The following is a 19,325-nucleotide window of genomic DNA, read 5'->3' as shown; positions in this document are numbered from 1 at the left end:
TATGGACATTATTTACCCTGCTGCTCCCCCCCTTCTACTCCATCTATGGACATTATTTACCCTGCTGCTCCCCCCCTTCTACTCCATCTATGGACATTCCACCCCCCAACAGTTTTTACTCTGCCCCCACCCCAACGTGTTGCAGTTGTTAATATGCATATTATTACTTTTTGTTTTTATTTCACTCAATGGTCTTTCTGCTGCTCCCCCTGTGGGCATACCCTCCACCCCCTCAATGGTCATTTTGCTGCTCCCTCTGGTCATTCCCCCCACCCCCTCAACAGTCTTTACTAGAGGTCAACCGATTAATCGGAATGGCCGATTTAATTAGGGCAGATTTCAAGTTTTCATAACAATTGGTAATCGGCATTTTTGGACACCGATTATATTGCAATCCACGAGGAGACTGCGTGGCAGGCTGACCACCTGTTACGCGAGTGCAGGCAGCAAGGAGCCATGGTAAGTTGCTAGCTAGCATTAAACTTATCTTATAAAAAAACAATCAATCTTAACATAATCATTAGTAAACCACACATGGTTGATGATATTACTAGTTTAACTAGCTTATCCTTCGTTGCATATAATCAATGCGGTGCCTGAAATTGTGTCACTTCTCTTGCGTTCAGTGTAAGCAGAGTCCGGGTATATGCAGCAGTCTGGCTCGTTGCGAACTGCGTGAAGACCATTTCTTCCTAACAAAAACCGTAATTAATTTGCCAGAATTTTACATAATTATGACATAACATTGAAGGTTGTGCAATGAACAGCAATATTTAGACTTAGGGTTGCCACCCGTTTGATAAAATACGGAACGATTCCGTATTTCACTGAAAGAATAAACGTTTTGTTTTCGAAATTATAGTTTCTGAATTTGACCATATTAATGACCTGAGGCTCGTATTTCTCTGTGTTTATTATTTTATAATTAAGTCTATGATTTGATATTTGATAGAGCAGTCTGACTGAGTGGTGGTAGGCAGCAGCAGGCTCATAAGCATTCGTTCAAACCGCACTTTCCTCCGTTTGCCAGCAGCTTTTCGCAATGCTTGAAGCACAGCGCTGTTTATGACTTCAAGCCTATCAACTCCCGAGATTAGGCTGGCACTAGTCAAAGGTCTATGAAATACAAATGGTATAGAGAGAAATAGTCCTATAATAACTACAACCTAAAACTTCTTAACTGGGAATATTGAAGACTCATGTTAAAAGGAACCACCAAGTTTCATATGTTCTCATGTTCTGAGCAAGGAACTTAAACGTTAGCTTTTTAACATGGCACAATATTGCACTTTTACTTCTTTCTCCAATAATGTGTTTTTTGCATTATTTAAACAAGTTTGAACATGTTTTATTATTTATTTGAGACTAAATTGATTTTTTTGATGTATTATATTAAGTTCAAATAAAAATGTTCATTGTTCATTCAGTATTGTTCTAATTGTCATTATTACAAATATATATCTATATATCTCGGCCGATTTAATCAGTATCACCTTTTTTTGGTCCTCCAATAATCGGTCGACTTCTAGTCTTTACTCTGCCTCCACCCCAAGGGACATTTATTTATTAATCACTGTATATAGTGCTACTTCTATTATTTTTATTTCAATTTTCATTATTTTATTTCACTAGCACTGCATGTTGAAGCTCGAAGCCTTAGATTTTCACTGTACCCTTCAATTACACCTGGAACCCTGATATTAGATTTTCAAGGAGTAGGTGTCCACATACTTTCGAACATGTAGTGTATGAAAACAAATACATGGTACTTATTTATTTATTAGAACATGGTTGGAATGAAATTATCAGAATTTATGTGAGTAGATCCCAAAATGCCCCCCCAAAAAAGGAACCCATGCATTGGCCGGGAATCGAACCCGGGCCTCCCGCGTGGCAGGCGAGAATTCTACCACTGAACCACCAATGCTTTGATAGAGATAAAATCTCCCCGAGAGTAATATAACAGTCTCAATGAAGTGAACCAGAAGTTGAAATATGTTGAGTTACTATTTAGCTATCCGTCTCGAAGGACCATTAAATGAGAGGCAGTACAATGTAATTAGAGTGTTGTTACATAGTACTTACAGCCTGTTTGCAACGTGGATGTGAAAATAAACATATTTGAGATACCTGACTGATCTAAAAGAATGATTCTAGAGTTTTAGCAATAATTAACTTGTTGACAAATGCAATCCAAAAGAAAAGTTAATATTTTCTACTAGTACTTATTTCGGAGTAAATCCTACAATGCTTAACTTTTCCCACATTTTGTTACGTTACAGCCTCATTCTAAAAATGATTAAACAGTTTTTTGCCCTCATTAATCTACACACAATACCTGCATGTTGAAGCTCGAAGGCTAAGATTTTCACTCTACCCTACAATCACGTACATGTGACCAGTAAACAATCTGAATTAAAATCAGCAAAGGGAATGAGATGTTTGACGAGCAGGTGTCCACATACATTTGGCCATGTAGTGTATGTAAGCAAATACATGGTACTTATTTATATATTGAAACATTTCTGAGTCGATCCTAAAATACTTTTTGAAAAAGTCTTACATGCATTGGCCGGGAATCGAACCCGGGCCTCCCGCGTGGCAGGCGAGAATTCTACCACTGAACCACCAATGCTTTGATAGAGTATGGTGCCGTCTCCTATAGTGATATAATAGGAAAATAGAAAGGGGACGACGGCTGTTGGAGGGGGGAGCAGATGGGAGTTAAGGCATTTGTGAAAAATGTAAAGTAGTTGTTTTGAAAGGAGGTATGATTTATGTCTGATTGTGGACATCAGCCTGTTTACGACATGGATTTGAAAATACACTTATTTGAGATACCGGAGGGATCTAAAAAGAATGATTCCAGAGCTATAGCCATAATTAACTTGAGTTTCAAATGTAATCCATAAGATCATGTAGCTGCTGTTTAAAAATGTGTAAATAAATACATGTACTTATTACTTCTATGCGAATATCCAACAACATTTCAAAATGTGTCTTTGCATTGGCCGGGAATCGAACCCGGGCCTCCCGCGTGGCAGGCGAGAATTCTACCACTGAACCACCAATGCCTTGGTGAGACAACTGTCTAGACTTCGGAGTTTGAATGGAGCATGCGTTTGGCTCTGTCCGTGTGTTTTGTGTTTGTTTATTTCTGTTTATTATCTGTTTCACTTGCTATGGCAATGTAACCACATGTTTCCTATGTCAATAAAGCTATGAATTGAATTGAAGTGAAAGAGAGGGAGAGGGAGAAGGGAGATGTAGACTGGATGATCGGAACCAAGTTAGTCAGACACTGAATTCCACTTCCCTAGACCTCTTTCTGAACCATTGAGGATGAGTGAGAAAATGCAGTTGCAAGGCATATAGTAATAATGGTTCATCCTTCCTAATCCTTCCTGTTAATTAATATACATTAATTACGTAAACAAGCATACATGACTGTTCCATGCGCCAAACCCTCTCACAGACATTGTCATCTGCTCTTAACATAGCATAGTTAATTGCCTGCTGATTGGACATAAACAGCAGATGGGCTTCCCATTGTATTCAAACTGTTTGGGTAGGTTTTAGACTCCAAGAACATTCACACCTGGCCTAATGGGTAACCAGTTGACTGGACTTCACAGAGATATGGAAGTTGACAAAAAACTGAACACAGTTGCAATGTTGTTCTTTTTTTATTGCAACTGGGGTAAACAATATGTAGCCTACAGTAAAGTGTTTCCTAAATTCCTATATTATATTGATATCAAATGGAAAAATGCAGCTGATATGGACTTTCCATATCGGTGCCCATCACTACAGATTAATGTTTGAGACAAATACTTATTGGTCATTGATTTGACAAGGACCATGTTCTTTGTATGCTGCACCAGAGTTTTCATTGTTAGTTTTAACTGTCAAGCTGGAAAACACAGTAAAATAACTCCGTGTTGACTGAAAGCCAAAGCTGTGAAATGTGCTGCATTGTGAAGGCATGCGCTAAGAACCAGCCTAAAGACATGGTGTCAGTTCCTATAACCCAGCCCTGAAGTCATTCCATTCCTTTTATGGCCGGTACTCCCCTTATATGGTTGCACAGCACGAGGGAATACACGGAATCTGCAAATCTGGGAAAGCAGAGGGTTTTAATAAAAGTCACACACACTGGCTAAGAGTTAAAGAAAACAGACTACGTACTTTTCTCTCAGCAGCTTCCATACTTCCTCACCACAGTGGGTATTATTCAGACCAATGCGGAAAATGCCATTCTGTATGGTATGCAAGTTGCCCTTAGACACTGATTCAAGGCCAGTTTAGCATATTCTCCTCTAATGGTTGAAGCTGGAATCATTAATAGGTGAAATTGCCACATACGTTTTGGATATTACAACAAAGAAGTTACTGCAAACAGTTGCATGCGCAATAGGACAGCAGAATATGCACTGCACATTTTGTTCCTATGCTGTAGAACAGTCCTTTCCTCATATTTTTATTTTACCTTTATTTAACTAGGCAAGTCAGTTTTAAGAACAAATTCTTATTTACAATGATGGCCTACTAATAGCAATTACAATAGTGCTACAGTGGCAGGATAATAGCTAAGGAATAGCAGTGTAAAAACATAGGCTACAAATTGGGCTATAAGATTAGATGTACTTTATTGTCCATTACCTTACAGACATTGGAAATGTGTGTTTATGCTCATAACCCAACAACCCAAGAGACACACACACACCACAAGGAGCTGGAAGCAATGGGTCAGCCACCGTGCAGAGTAAATGTAGGGGGTTAAGTACCTTGCTCAAGGGCACTGGGCACTCTGTCAAGGGCACTCTGTCTGAGCTGGGATTCGACCCAGTTACCAGAGGGTTGCTGGCCAGCTTCTCTAATTATAGCTAGGCTACCTGCTAAAATGGTTAAGGCTAATGGGCTAGACAACAATAGCAGTGTAATACCATCAATGGTAATAATAGACCAGAAGTAATGCTATACAGGCTAATACACTGTAATAATAGGATTAATAGCAGCAAGGCTAACAGCATAGTAGCAATGGGCTTCCGAGTGGCGCAGCAGTCTAAGGCACTGCATCTCAATGCAAGAGGAGTCACTACAGTCCCTGGTTTGAATCCAGGCTGTATCACATCCGGCCGTGATTGGGAGTCCCATAGGGTGGCGCACAGTTGGCCCAGCGTCGTCCGAGTTTTGCTGGGGTAGACCGTCATCGTAAATCAGAATTAGTTCTTAACTGACTTGCCTAGTTAAATAAAGGAAAAATTTAAATGGGAGTAAAGCCCATTGGCAATAGGCAATAACTTTTTAGGAAGCTAAAAATAATAGCAGCTAATTATTAGAAACAGGCTAATAGAGAATAAAGAATACACTATAAAGCTACTAGCACAAATGAACAGCTAGACTAACACTACAGGCTAGTAAGGAAAGGTTAAGTATTATAGCTGAAAGGCTAATAAGCTAGTAGGAAAATGATATAAGCTAACATAACATAAAAGTAAAACCATAAATTAGCATTGAATGTTAGCATTCCGGTTAGCATACTAAATTCTAATATAAACAAGGCTATAGGGGCCGCCATCTTGGAATTGTCACATGACAATAATAACAACAGGAAACAGCGGCCATATTAGACAGGTTAATTAACTCGCTACCTGCGGCCATCTTAGGCCTGTAGGTTTCAATAGCAAGTAGTGTGACTAGTGAGAAACAACACCAAAGTAAACACGATAAAACAGGCTAATGTAACATGGCATAGTACTAGGAGGTAAAATACTAACATACTGTAGTTACGGAATACCAGTTGGATAAAAGTTGAAAAGTTGTAAGCAGGTAACAAGGGATTGTTAAATAGAACCTCTTCAGGATCGGTGGGTATTTCGTGGGATGGTTGAGCTAACGTAGGCTAATGTGATTAGCATGAGGTTGTAAGTAACAAAAACATTTCACAGGACAGACATAGCTGACATTGGCAGAAAGCTTAAATTCTTGTTAATCTAACTGCACTCTCCAATTTACAGTAGCTATTACAGTGACAGAATACCATTCTATTGTTTGAGGAGAGTGCACAGTTATGAACTTAAAGTTAATAATAAACCAATTAGGCACATTTGGGCAGTATTGATACAAAATCTTGAACATAAATGCAATGGTTCATTGGATCAGTCTAAAAACTTGGCATATACAAATTGCACTGAGCTGGATAATACATTATGGCCTTTCTCTTGCATTTCAAAGATGAGGGGACAAAAAATAAAATTAAAAAAATGCATGTTTTTTTCTTTGTATTATCTTTTACCAGATCTAATGTGTTATATTCTCCTGCATTCATTTCACATTTCCACAAACTTCAAAGTGTTTCCTTTCAAATGGTATCAAGAATATGCATGTCCTTGCTTCAGGTCCTGAGCTACAGGCAGGTAGATTTGGGTATGTCATTTTAGGCGAAAATTGGGAAAAAAGGGCGGATCCTTATTAAGAGGTTTTTAAATAGGACTACAACAGCTGCATAAACTAATACACAAAGGCACTCTGGCTCCACAAAGTCCACTTACTTTGGAAGGAGAGATGTCAGAGTGAGCTGCAGAAACTTCTAAGTTTAATAAGGGAGCCACAGAGGGGTTTTCCACGTGATCCTAGAACTATGCGTAAGGGCAACCTCATCCCAGAGGCATGGGGTACTGGGTGTAAAATATTAAAGGCTGATCCAGGTGGACCATGAATAACGGGCATTACTAGAGAGCTACAGGTGCCAGTGGATACGGTTCAGCCACTACAGGTCTGTCCAGCAAGAACAAGTACAAGATATCTTCAGACAGGTTAATTACTGATCTAAGGGTTCACCACACCACACTCATAGACAGTAAACATTGTAAGTGGTTCTATGGAAAATAATAGAAATAACATGAAGTAAATAGCCTACAGGGCATCTCTGGAATGTCAAAATAGGCTATATATAATGTATATTCACATACTGCAAACTGTAGGAATATACCGTGTAGGATACAGTAATAACATATCTGTGCAGTGCCATGAACACTGTAATGACCAGACAGTAAAACCAGTTATATGACTGAATACAACAAAGTAGCATACAGGTAAATAACGCACACAACTGAGAATTACCACTGATAAGCATAGGCTAGTTCTACACCAATAGACCCTTTTCCAATACAACACACTACGGACTGCAATCACATTGAATAGTCCCCACGATATACAACTGTTCAGGGATGTCAAGAACCAATACACGCAGTCAGTCAGGAAAGCAAAGGCTAGCTTTTTCAAACAGAAATTTTCATCCTGTAGCTCTAACTCCAAAAAGTTTTGGGTCACGGTAAAGTCCATGGAGAACAAGAGCACCTCCTCTCAGCTGCCCACTGGACTGTGGCTAGGTAACACTGTCACCACCGATAAATCCCCGATAATCGAGAATTTCAATAAGTATTTCGCTACGGCTGGCCATGCTTTTCTCCTGGCTACCCCAACCCCGGCCCACAGCTCCGCACCCCCCGCAGCTACTTGCCCAAGCCTCCCCAGCTTCTCTTTCACCCAAATCCAGATAGCTGATGTTCTGAAAGAGCTGCAAAACCTGGACCCGTACAAATTAGCTGCGCTAGACAATCTGGACCCTCTCTTTCTAAAATGATCCGCTGCCATTGTTGCAACCCCTATTACCAGTCTGTTCAACCTCTCTTTCGTATCGTCTGAGATCCCTAAAGATTGGAGCAAGTTTGCAAACACAGAAAGGTGTTTATCTAATGACAGAGTAGTAGACTGACAAGCAACTGAAAGTGACTGCAACGTAACTACGGTCTGCGCATGTGCAACTGCATGTGACCACCACCATCGTGGAATAGTAACTGCACCACAAGGAAAGGCACAGGCTAAATTAGCTACATGCTAACAGTTCAGGGGGCTTAAAATATGACAGCCTAACAATATGAACAGAATAATATGAATTTACTATCTTAAACAAGGCATGTGGTACACAGCATTATGAGCTAGCATGACTTGCTAGCACCTAGGCTAGCTGGCTAGAAATAGCATGACGCACATGGAAAAGGAATGATTCTATAAATGTAACAAACATGGTAAATATCTCGACTGTCGAAGCAACACCCAACTAAATACACAAAGACATGTCGGACAGTATTTACACTTACTTAAACTTCTTAGGGATGGGGGCAGTATTTTCACATCCGGATGAAAAGCGTGCCCAAAGTAAACTGCCTGTTACTCAGGTTCAGAAACTAGGATATGCATATTATTGATAGATCTGGATGGAAAACACTCTAAAGTTTCTAAAACTGTTAAAATAATGTCTGTGAGTAAAAGTGAACTGATTTGGCAGGCGAAACCCCGAGGACAAACCATCCAGGAAAAAAAAAAATTGAGGCCCTATTTAATAGGAACCTGGTTGCAGTTCCCATGGCTTCCACTAGATGTCATCAGTCTTTAGAAATTGGTTGATGTTTTTCTTTTGAGAAATTAAGAAGTATGGCTGTTCTTTGTAAGTGTCACTCCATGTGGACTCTGCTGTTTGGTGAGCGTGAACTGGAACGCGCTTCACATTGTTTTTATCCAATATTGGAAACAGTTTATCCCGTCTTAAATTTTATCGATTATTTACGTTTTAGGATACCTGAGGTTGAATTAGGAACGTTGTTTGAAATGTTTGGACCAAGTTTACAGGTAACTTATTAGATACTTTGTATTCAAACACGCCAAATAAATTGACATTTTGGGGATATAAAGAAGGACATTATCGAACAAAAGGACCATTTGTGATGTTTCTGGGACATTTTGGAGTGCCAACAGAAGAAGATCTTCAAAGGTAAGGCATTTATTATATCGTTATTTCTGACTTTTGTGTCGCCACCTGCCTGGTTGAAAATGATTTTCATGTGTTTGTATACCGGGCGCTGTCCTCAGGTAATCGCATGGTCTGCTTTCGCCGTAAAGCCTTTTTGAAATCTGACACTGCGGCTGGATTAACAAGAACTTAAACTTTATTTTGATGTATTACACTTATATACCACCTGAAGAAATCAGATGCATGTTTAAATTACCAAGGAGACTGCAGGGGTCATGGTGTTTATACATTAGGCTGTTTCTGAATTGGGAATCAGTCTGTTTATGCTAGCTGTAACCTGGAGTCTTTGTTTGAAGACTACATTAAACTATGGAACGCTGTTAGGGTCTTTGCGTGTCAAAAATGATAAGCTTGTTGACCAATCAAGACATGACTATGACTGCACATCACATAATAGTTAGTTATTACAGATTGATTACACTATCACTGATATTTCATGTCACAGCGATTCATCTATACATATGCAATGATTTGCATAAAGGTTGTTAGGACTCTGCCCAATTCTCCAACGGAACATTCTCTCATGTATGTCTTCACGTTCGCTCAACTTTCTGTTCTTCTGAGGTAAAGTTAGCTAACTGTTCCTTTGAGGTAAAATTAGCTAGCTAGTTAACACTTAGTCGAAAATTGCAAATCTACCATCTGTGATTGCACCAGACTGCTGGTCACGGACAGAAGAGATGGACTTCAGCCATCAATAGCCAGGTAACCTTAAATTAATATTAGCTAGCTACAGTAACTTTTAGCTAGATAATATAAAACGTTAGCTAGCTAGATCTGCCTGCCATGCATTGACATTAAATGGAAATCAAGATAGCTAGCTAACGTTAATTGTCCATCATATAGCTAGTTATAGAATCTATAAAAACGTTAACCAGCTAGCTACAGTAGCTATATTGATGTCTGTATGAAGAACCCTTTTTTTTAGCTAGTTTGTAGTTAAAACTGCATCACCTGTTAATGATCGATTGTCATCATAGGTCGGAGGCGCTGAGCGTTGGCACAGATTAGACAAGTAAACACTTCAAGAGTTTTTAGCTACACAAAAAGAAAATGCACTGGACCAATCGGGTCTGCTGTCTATTTTTCAGGCTAGAGACCATGTTGCTGAGCCTTCGGTGGGCAAGCGGTCATTTGATTGATGAAGAGATGGCCCGCTGTTGCAGAGTTCCTGCAAGCGATAAAGGACATCCAACAACAGGAACCTTAACAAGATGGCAAGTTGTTACATTGTATACTTTTTTGAATGGCAGGCATGGCAAAGACAGAGATTGTATAATTTTACTTGTCCTGTGTCAAGTCTGCGCCTTTATCTAGCAAAGTCAATCAATGAAAAACATTTTGGTTGGCCTATCTCTAATGCTGTTCTTAAATTATGTATGTTGCTAAGTCTTAACCTAAAAAAGGTTTTAGGAGTGTATGTTAATAATATCATAATTAATGATTTATTGTATTTTTTATTTTAGTCGCCTATCAAGCCCCTTTGGTGGGAAAGCGGTATCAGATCAACAATGAGCAGCTCGAGTTCCTCATAGATTGTCATATGGACTATCAGACAAATGGCGGCTGTTCATAATGTGTCACACTCCGTGGTCAAGTGGCACATGAGGTAAGTTATCGTAATTGAATAAAGCAATTGTAACACTAGTGGGAGATCTCTACATCCTCCCTAGATTTTAACACATTCCTGATTAATGTATCTTTGTGTTCTTTTGTATTTAGTTAATTTCAGTTATTCAGGTCCTACTCACTGTTGTCAGACTCTCAACTGGATAAGAGGATCAAAAGAGCTGATAGGCCAGAATGAAGAACTTGGTGCTGAGTCTGTGAGGGCACGCTTAAGAGAAGAGGGTGTTCGAGTCCAGCGGGAGAGGGTCAGACAGAGAGCCATGCAGCAGCGGCTACACCGGAGGCAGTACAGAGTTGAAGGCCCAAATTCTTTGTGGCACATCGATGGCAACCATAAGCTGATCCTGTAAGTGCATAGACTTAGGCCTTCTGACCACTACACGTTTTTACAATCTTAGCATCGTAAAAACGTAATGGTTTATCTTGCTATATTGCCATGAAAGAATTGTGGCCCTATTCCCGGGTATACAGTGCCTTCAGAAAATATTCACAGCTTGACTTTTTCCACATTTTGTTTTGTTACAACCTGAATTCAACCACCATCACCTCTCAAGCCACCACCTCAGCTCCTTCAACCACCACCACCACCTCAGTTCCTTCAACCACCACCACCACCTCAGCTCCTTCAACCACCACCTCATCTCCTTCAACCACCATCTCAGCTCCTTCAACCACCACCTCAGCTCCTTCAACCACCACCTCAGCTCCTTCAACCACCACCACCTCGGCTCCTTCAACCACCACCACCACCACCTCAGCTCCTTCAACCACCACCACCACCTCAGCTCCTTCAACCACCACCACCACCACCTCAGCTCCTTCAACCACCACCTCAGCTCCTTCAACCACCATCTCAGCTCCTTCAACCACCACCTCGGCTCCTTCAACCGCCACCTCAGCCTATTCAACCGCCACCTCAGCTCCTTCAACCGCCACCACCTCAGCTTATTCAACCACCATCTCAGCTCCTTCAACCACCACCTCGGCTCCTTCAACCACCACCTCAGCCCCTTCAACCGCCACCACCTCAGCTTATTCAACCGCCACCACCTCAGCTCCTTCAACCGCCACCTCAGCTCCTTCAACCACCACCACCTCAGCTCCTTCAACCGCCACCTCAGCTCCTTCAACCACCATCACCACCTCAGCTCCTCCAACCACCACCACCTCAGCTCCTCCAACCACCACCACCTCAGCTCCTTCAACCACCACCTCAGCTCCTTCAACCACCATCACCACCTCAGCTCCTCCAACCACCACCTCAGCTCCTCCAACCACCACCACCACCTCAGCTCCTTCAACCACCACATCAGCTCCTTCAACCACCACCTCAGCTCCTTCAACCACCACCTCAACTCCTTCAACCACCACCTCAGCTCCTCCAACCACCACCACCACCACCTCAGCCACTTCAACCACCACCTCTGCTCCTCCAACCACCACCACCTCAGCTCCTTCAACCACCACCTCAGCTCCTACAATCACCACCTCAGCTCCTTCAACCACCATCTCAGCTCCTTCAACCACCACCTCAGCTCCTCCAACCACCACCTCAGCTCCTTCAACCACCACCTCAGCTCCTCCAACCACCACCTCAGCTCCTTCAACCACCACCTCACCTCCTTCAACCACCACCTCACCTCCTTCAACCACCACCTCAGCTCCTTCAACCACCACCTCAGCTCCTTCAACCACCACCTCAGCTCCTTCAACCACCACCTCAGCTCCTTCAACCACCACCTCAGCTCCTTCAACTACCACCTCAGCTCCTTCAACTACCACCTCAGCTCCTTCAACCACCACCTCAGCTCCTTCAACCACCACCTCAGCTCCTTCAACCACCACCTCAGCTTCTTCAACCACCACCTCACCTCCTTCAACCACCACCTCACCTCCTTCAACCACCACCTCAGCTCCTTCAACCACCACCTCAGCTCCTTCAACCACCACCTCAGCTCCTTCAACTACCACCTCAGCTCCTTCAACCACCACCTCAGCTCCTTCAACCACCACCTCAGCTCCTTCAACCACCACCTCAGCTCCTTCAACCACCACCTCAGCTCCTTCAACCACCACCTCAGCTCCTTCAACTACCACCTCAGCTCCTTCAACCACCACCTCAGCTCCTTCAACCACCACCAACACCACCTCAGCTCCATCACCACCATCTCAGCTCTTCCAACCACCACCACCACCTCATCTCCTTCAACCACCACCTCAGCTCCTTCAACCACCACCTCAGCTCCTTCAACCACCACCTCAGCTCCTTCAACCACCACCTCAGCTCCTTCAACTACCACCTCAGCTCCTTCAACCACCACCTCAGCTCCTTCAACCACCACCAACACCACCTCAGCTCCATCACCACCATCTCAGCTCTTCCAACCACCACCACCACCTCAGCTCCTTCAACCACCACATCAGCTCCTTCAACCACCACCTCAGCTCCTTCAACCACCACCTCAACTCCTTCAACCACCACCTCAGCTCCTCCAACCACCACCACCACCTCAGCCCCTTCAACCACCACCTCTGCTCCTCCAACCACCACCACCTCAGCTCCTTCAACTACCACCTCAGCTCCTTCAACCACCACCTCAGCTCCTTCAACCACCACCAACACCACCTCAGCTCCATCACCACCATCTCAGCTCTTCCAACCACCACCACCACCTCAGCTCCTTCAACCACCACATCAGCTCCTTCAACCACCACCTCAGCTCCTTCAACCACCACCTCAACTCCTTCAACCACCACCTCAGCTCCTCCAACCACCACCACCACCTCAGCCCCTTCAACCACCACCTCTGCTCCTCCAACCACCACCACCTCAGCTCCTTCAACCACCACCTCAGCTCCTACAATCACCACCTCAACTCCTTCAACCACCATCTCAGCTCCTTCAACCACCACCTCAGCTCCTCCAACCACCACCTCAGCTCCTCCAACCACCACCACCTCAGCTCCTTCAACCACCACCACCTCAGCCCCTTCAACCACCACCTCAGCTCCTCCAACCACCACCACCTCAGCTCCTCCAACCACCACCACCTCAGCTCCTCCAACCACCACCTCAGCTCCTCCAACCACCACCACCTCAGCTCCTCCAACCACCACCACCTCAGCTCCTTCAACCACCACCACCACCTCAGCTCCTTCAACCACCACCTCAGCCCCTTCAACCACCACCTCAGCTCCTTCAACCGCCACCACCACCTCAGCCCCTTCAACCACCACCTCAGCTCCGTCAACCGCCACCACCACCTCAGCCCCTCCAACCACCACCACCTCAGCTCCTCCAACCACCACCACCACCTCAGCCCCTTCAACCACCACCTCAGCTCCGTCAACCGCCATCACCACCTCAGCTCCTCCAACCACCACCACCTCAGCTCCTTCAACCACCACCTCAGCTCCTCCAACCACCACCTCAGCTCCTCCAACCACCACCTCAGCCCCTTCAACCACCACCTCAGCTCTCCCAACCACCACCACCACCTCAGCTCCTTCAACCACCACCTCAGCTCCTTCAACCACCACCTCAGCTCCTTCAACCACCACCTCAGCTCCTCCAACCACCACCACCACCTCAGCCCCTTCAACCACCACCTCAGCTCTTCCAACCACCACCACCACCTCAGCTCCTTCAACCACCACCTCAGCTCCTTCAATCACCACCTCAGCTCCTTCAACCACCACCTCAGCTCCTTCCAGAGTTCAGACAGAGGTGGCCTTCACAGAAGTTAACTACTTCTCCATTCCAGTACGATTTTGTTTGATCATATTTGGAGAGAGTAAGGTACTTTTCAGATATATGGCCTATGGTTGAGGTCTATTGTATTTTGCTCTATGGCACTGTAGCACAACAGTGCCATCTGCTGACAGAATATTTGTCTTCCACTCGGTACAACACGACCCAGGAGAGGCCTACTGCAATCACTGGATTGGAGCCTTCAGAGCGTGCCTGCCGTGGGAGGACCACAGAACATTCTGAATGGACATTAAAACAGAACTTTACCTTTACCTTTTGGAATGCCCAATTGGGACTTTTAGAAATCGTTTTTAAAAAATGGTGTGGAAGGTTCTACAGTCTGCTCCTCAAGATAGGGATTCTACTGGCTTTTTACTGGACGGGTGGTTCGGCCCCCATTACATTACATTTTATATAATTGTGATTAACAGCAACCTATTACAGGTTGAAGATGGACTAGTGCGGGACTCTCCATCCCTGTTCCTGGAGAGCTACTGCCCTGTAGGTTATCGCTCAAAACCTAATCTAGCGCACCTGATTCTAATAATTGCCTGGTTAATAAGTTAATCGGGTTAGTTACAACTGGGGTTGGGTCTCGAAAACCTACAGGAGGGTAGCTCTCCAGGAACAGACTTGGAGTGAAAACCTACAGGAGGGTAGCTCTCCAGGAACAGGCTTGGAGTGAAAACCTACAGGAGGGTAGCTCTCCAGGAACAGGCTTGGAGTGAAAACCTACAGGAGGGTATCTCTCCAGGAACAGGCTTGGAGAGCCTTGAACTAGTGGTTCTAGTTCTTAGAGATCAATGCATTTTGAATTTGATAAGTCACCACAAAAGGTGTGGTTCCCAGAAGTGGAGCTGTCACTTAATGCAATGGATGGGAAGCCTTATTTTATATAGTTCTAATTAAAGGATAATGGTTGAAGTTAATTTGATGTCCTACATTTAATGACAAATGATCAGATTTAGATGAGTTTGCTGCAATATGGCAGCAATACTAAAGTCAACATCAGTCACTATCAGCAAAGGATATTGGTTATTAGTGAAGTGTCAGTAAAGTGTTTCTGAAAAACAACTAAACCATAAAACACCAAGACAAACTACAATATGGACTATATAATTCATTTAATTTCAGATTAAGGATCATTACGTTTACATTAACAGACAATATGGATATACTAACAATAAATAGACAGTAAGTAGATAAATGCTTAAATGTTGATGTGCAGTCAAAATAAATGAAATGCCATACCCATACATACAATTATACACAGACATAATTCAAACTTTCAAACACTCATTCAGGGCTCGTTCCACAAGGTTTATAATCACAATTATAAACTGGGTGGTTCGAACACGGCTGACAGCCGTGTTATATCAGTATGATAAAATATTTATTTGTACTGCTCTAATTATGTTGGTAACCAGTTTATAATAGCAGTAAGCCACCTCGGGGGTTTGTGATATATGGCCAATATACCACGGCTAATGTCTGTGTTTAGGCACTCCGCGTTGCGTTGTGGGTAAGAACAGCCCTGGGATATTGGCCATTTACCACACCTTAGTGCCTAATTTTTTAATGCATTTTTTTATTTCACCTTTATTTAACCAGGTACGCTAGTTGAGAACAAGTTCTCATTTACAACTGCGACCTGGCCAAGATAAAGCAAAGCAGTTTGACACATACAACAACACAGAGTTACACATGGAATAAACAAACATACAGTCAATAATACAGTAGAAAAAAATCTATATACATTGTGTGAAAATGTGGTAAGATAAGGGAAGTAAGGCAATAAATAGGCCATGGTGGCGAAGTAATTACTATATAGCAATTAAACACTGGAGTGATAGATGTGCAGAAGATGAATGTGCAAGTAGAGATACTGGGGTGCAAAGGAGCAAGATAAATAAATAAATACAGTATGGGGATGAGGTAGTTGGATGGCTATTTACAGATGGGCTATGTACAGGTGCAGTGATCTGTGAGCCGAGGATCGGTAGGATAGTCAGTTTTACGAGGGTATGTTTGGCAGCATGAGTGAAGGATGCTTTGTTGCGAATAGGAAGCCGATTCTAGATTTAATTTTGGATTTGAGATGCTTAATGTGAGTCTGGAAGGAGAGTTCACAGTCTAACCAGTCACCTAGGTACAGTTGAAGTCGGAAGTTTACATACAGTTAGGTTGGAGTCATTAAAACTCGTTTTTCAACCACTCCACAAATGTCTTGTTAACAAACTATAGTTTTGGCAACTACTTTGTGCATGACACAAGTAATTTTTCCAACAATTGTTTACAGACAGATTATTTCACTTATATTTCACTGAATCACAATTCCAGTGGGTCAGAAGTTTACATACATTAAGTTGGCTGTGCCTCTAAACAGCTTAGAAAACTCCAGAAAATTATGTCATGGCTTTAGAAGCTTCTGCTAGGCTAATTTACATAATTTGAGTCAATTGGATGTGTACCTGTGGATGTATTTCAAGGCCTACCTTCAAACTCAGTGCCTCTTTGCTTGACATCATGGGAAAATCAAAAGAAATCTGCCAAGACCTCAGAAAAAAATGTGTATACCTCCACAAGTCTGGTTCATCCTTGGGAGCAATTTCCAAAGGCCTGAAGGTACCACGTTCATCTGTACAAACAATAGTATGCAAGTATAAACACCATGGGACCACGCAGCCGTCATACCGCTCAAGAAGGAGACGTGTTCTGTCTCCTAGAGATGAACGTATTTTGGTGCGAAAAGTGCAAATCAATCCCAGAACAACAGCAAAGGACATTGTGAAGATGCTGGAGGAAACAGGTACAAAAGTATATATATCCACAGTAAAATTAGTTCTATATCGACATAACCTGAAAGGCCACTCAGCAAGGAAGAAGCCACTGCTCCAAAACCGCCATAAAAAAGCCAAACTGCGGTTTGCAACTGCACATGGGGACAAAGATCGTACTTTTTGAGAAATGTCCTCTGGTCTGATGAAACAAAAATAGAACTGTTTGGCCATAATGACCATCGTTATTTTTGGAGGAAAAGGGGGGAGTCTTGCAAGCCGAAGAACACCATCCCAACCGTAAAGCACGGGGGTGGCAGCATCATGTTGTGGGGGTGCTTTGCTGCAGGAGAGACTGGTGCACTTCACAAAATAGATGGCATCATGAGGAAAGGAAAATTATGTGGATATATTGAAGCAACATCTCAAGACATCAGTCAGGAAGTTAAAGCTTGGTCGTAAATGGGTCTTCCAAATGGACAATGACCCCAAGCATACTTCCAAAGTTGTGGCAAAATGGCTTAAGGACAACAAAGTCAAGGTATTGGAGTGGCCAACACAAAGCCCTGACCTCAATCCTATAGAAAATTTGTGGGCAGAACTGAAAAAGCGTGTGCGAGCAAGGCCTACAAACCTGACTCAGTTACACCAGCTCTGTCAGGAGGAATGGGCCAAAATTCACCCAACTTATTCTGGGAAGCTTGTGGAAGGCAACCCGAAACGTTTGACCCAAGTTAAAGAGTTAAAAGGCAATGCTACCAAATACTAATTGAGTGTATGTAAACTTCTGACTCACTGGGAATGTGATGAAAGAAATAAAAGCTCTCTACTATTATTATAACATTTCACATTCTTAAAATAAAGTGTTGGTCCTAACTGACCTAAGACAGGGAATTTTTACTGTGAAAAACTGAGTTTAAATGTATTTGCCTAAGGTGTATGTAAACTTCCGACTTCAACTGTATTTATAGTTGTCCACATACTCTAAGTCAGAACCGTCCAGAGTAGTGATGCTGGACGGGCAGGCAGGTGCGGGCAGCGATCGGTTGAAGAGCATGCATTTTGTTTTACTTGCATTTAAGAGTCGTTGGAGGCCACGGAAGGAGAGTTGTATTTAATTGAAGCTCGTCTGGAGGTTAGTTAAAACAGTGTCCAAAAATCCAAGGTGTGGGTCTAATTCTGAATGCTGATTGGTTAAAAGCGCATTCCAGCTGGCGTCTATTCCACAAGTTACCACCTGCTAAATCTATGATGTTAATGTCTATTTACTCTGTTCCATCTGACTGCGCAATCCACTGTCTCATCAAGTTATAAACTTTATCTCCACTATAGAAAGCACCTAGACATCTCACATTTCTTTTGGACTAACATTTCGTTTTCAACAGCGGAGATTTGTATAAACCTTGCTGTCTGTCTCCGATGTTTGCAACATTGTTTCAATATTCAAATTCGATCTCCAGCTGTCCCATAGTAATGAACGTGTAGGGGTCGGGACGAAGCAGCCAGTCGAAATCATGAATCAGCTGGCATAATTTTTTAGGATATATACGAACATGTCAATTCGAAAAAAAGTTAAACGAAATACAGCTAGTTTGCAGTCTTTCCGGCTTCAGTTTGAAGTGATTGTGTTAGCTTTGTTGTTGGCTAGCTCCTATGAACAACAGTGTCCTGACGAGTGAGCACATTTTCTATGCCACACGAAATCGCGCCTCATTAGCTCATTGTTATGTATGTTTCCAAATAAACTCAGCAAAAAAAGAAACGTCCTCTCACTGTCAACAGCGTTTACTTTCAGCAAACTTAACATGTGTAACTATTTTTATGAACATAAAATTCAACAACTGAGACATAAACTGAACAAGTTCCACAGACATGTGACTAACAGAAATGGAATAATGTGTCCCTGAACAAAGGGGGGGTAACAGTCAGTATCTGGTGTGGCCACCAGCTGCATTAAGTAGTGCAGTGCATCTCCTCATGGACTACACCAGATTTGCCAGGTCTTCCTGTGAGATGTTACCCCACTCTTCCACCAAGGCACCTGCAAGTTCCCGGACATTTCTGGGGTGAATGCCCTAGCCCTCACCCTTCGATCCAACAGGTCCCAGACATGCTCAATGGGATTGAGATCTGGGCTCTTCGCTGGCCATGGCAGAACACTGACATTCCTGTCTTGCAGGAAATCACGCACAGAATGAGCAGTATGGCTGGTGGCATTGTCATGCTGGAGGGTCATGTCAGGATGAGCCTGCAGGAAGGGTACCACATGAGGGAGGAGGATGTCTTCCCTGTA

At 43.1% G+C, this 19,325-nt stretch overlaps 1 protein-coding gene and 3 non-coding genes across 4 annotated transcripts in view; 1 reads left to right on the top strand and 3 right to left on the bottom strand.

Annotated features, from left to right (window-relative positions):
- Nucleotides 1–19,325, top strand: part of LOC139542931 (NUAK family SNF1-like kinase 1) — a 60,858-nt gene that overhangs the window by 34,171 nt on the left and 7,362 nt on the right. The gene's annotated exons all lie outside the window — the stretch shown is intronic.
- Nucleotides 1,857–1,927, bottom strand: trnag-gcc (transfer RNA glycine (anticodon GCC)). Its single transcript has one exon. It is a non-coding gene; the product is annotated as a tRNA-Gly (tRNA).
- trnag-gcc (transfer RNA glycine (anticodon GCC)) lies at nucleotides 2,565–2,635 on the bottom strand. Its single transcript has one exon. It is a non-coding gene; the product is annotated as a tRNA-Gly (tRNA).
- trnag-gcc (transfer RNA glycine (anticodon GCC)) lies at nucleotides 3,004–3,074 on the bottom strand. Its single transcript has one exon. It is a non-coding gene; the product is annotated as a tRNA-Gly (tRNA).

Source organism: Salvelinus alpinus, chromosome 17 (assembly GCF_045679555.1).
Source record: "Salvelinus alpinus chromosome 17, SLU_Salpinus.1, whole genome shotgun sequence".
Classification (NCBI taxonomy): domain Eukaryota; kingdom Metazoa; phylum Chordata; class Actinopteri; order Salmoniformes; family Salmonidae; genus Salvelinus; species Salvelinus alpinus.
The sequence above is the reverse complement of the archived record's forward strand: the minus strand, read 5'-3'. Positions and strand labels throughout refer to the sequence as shown.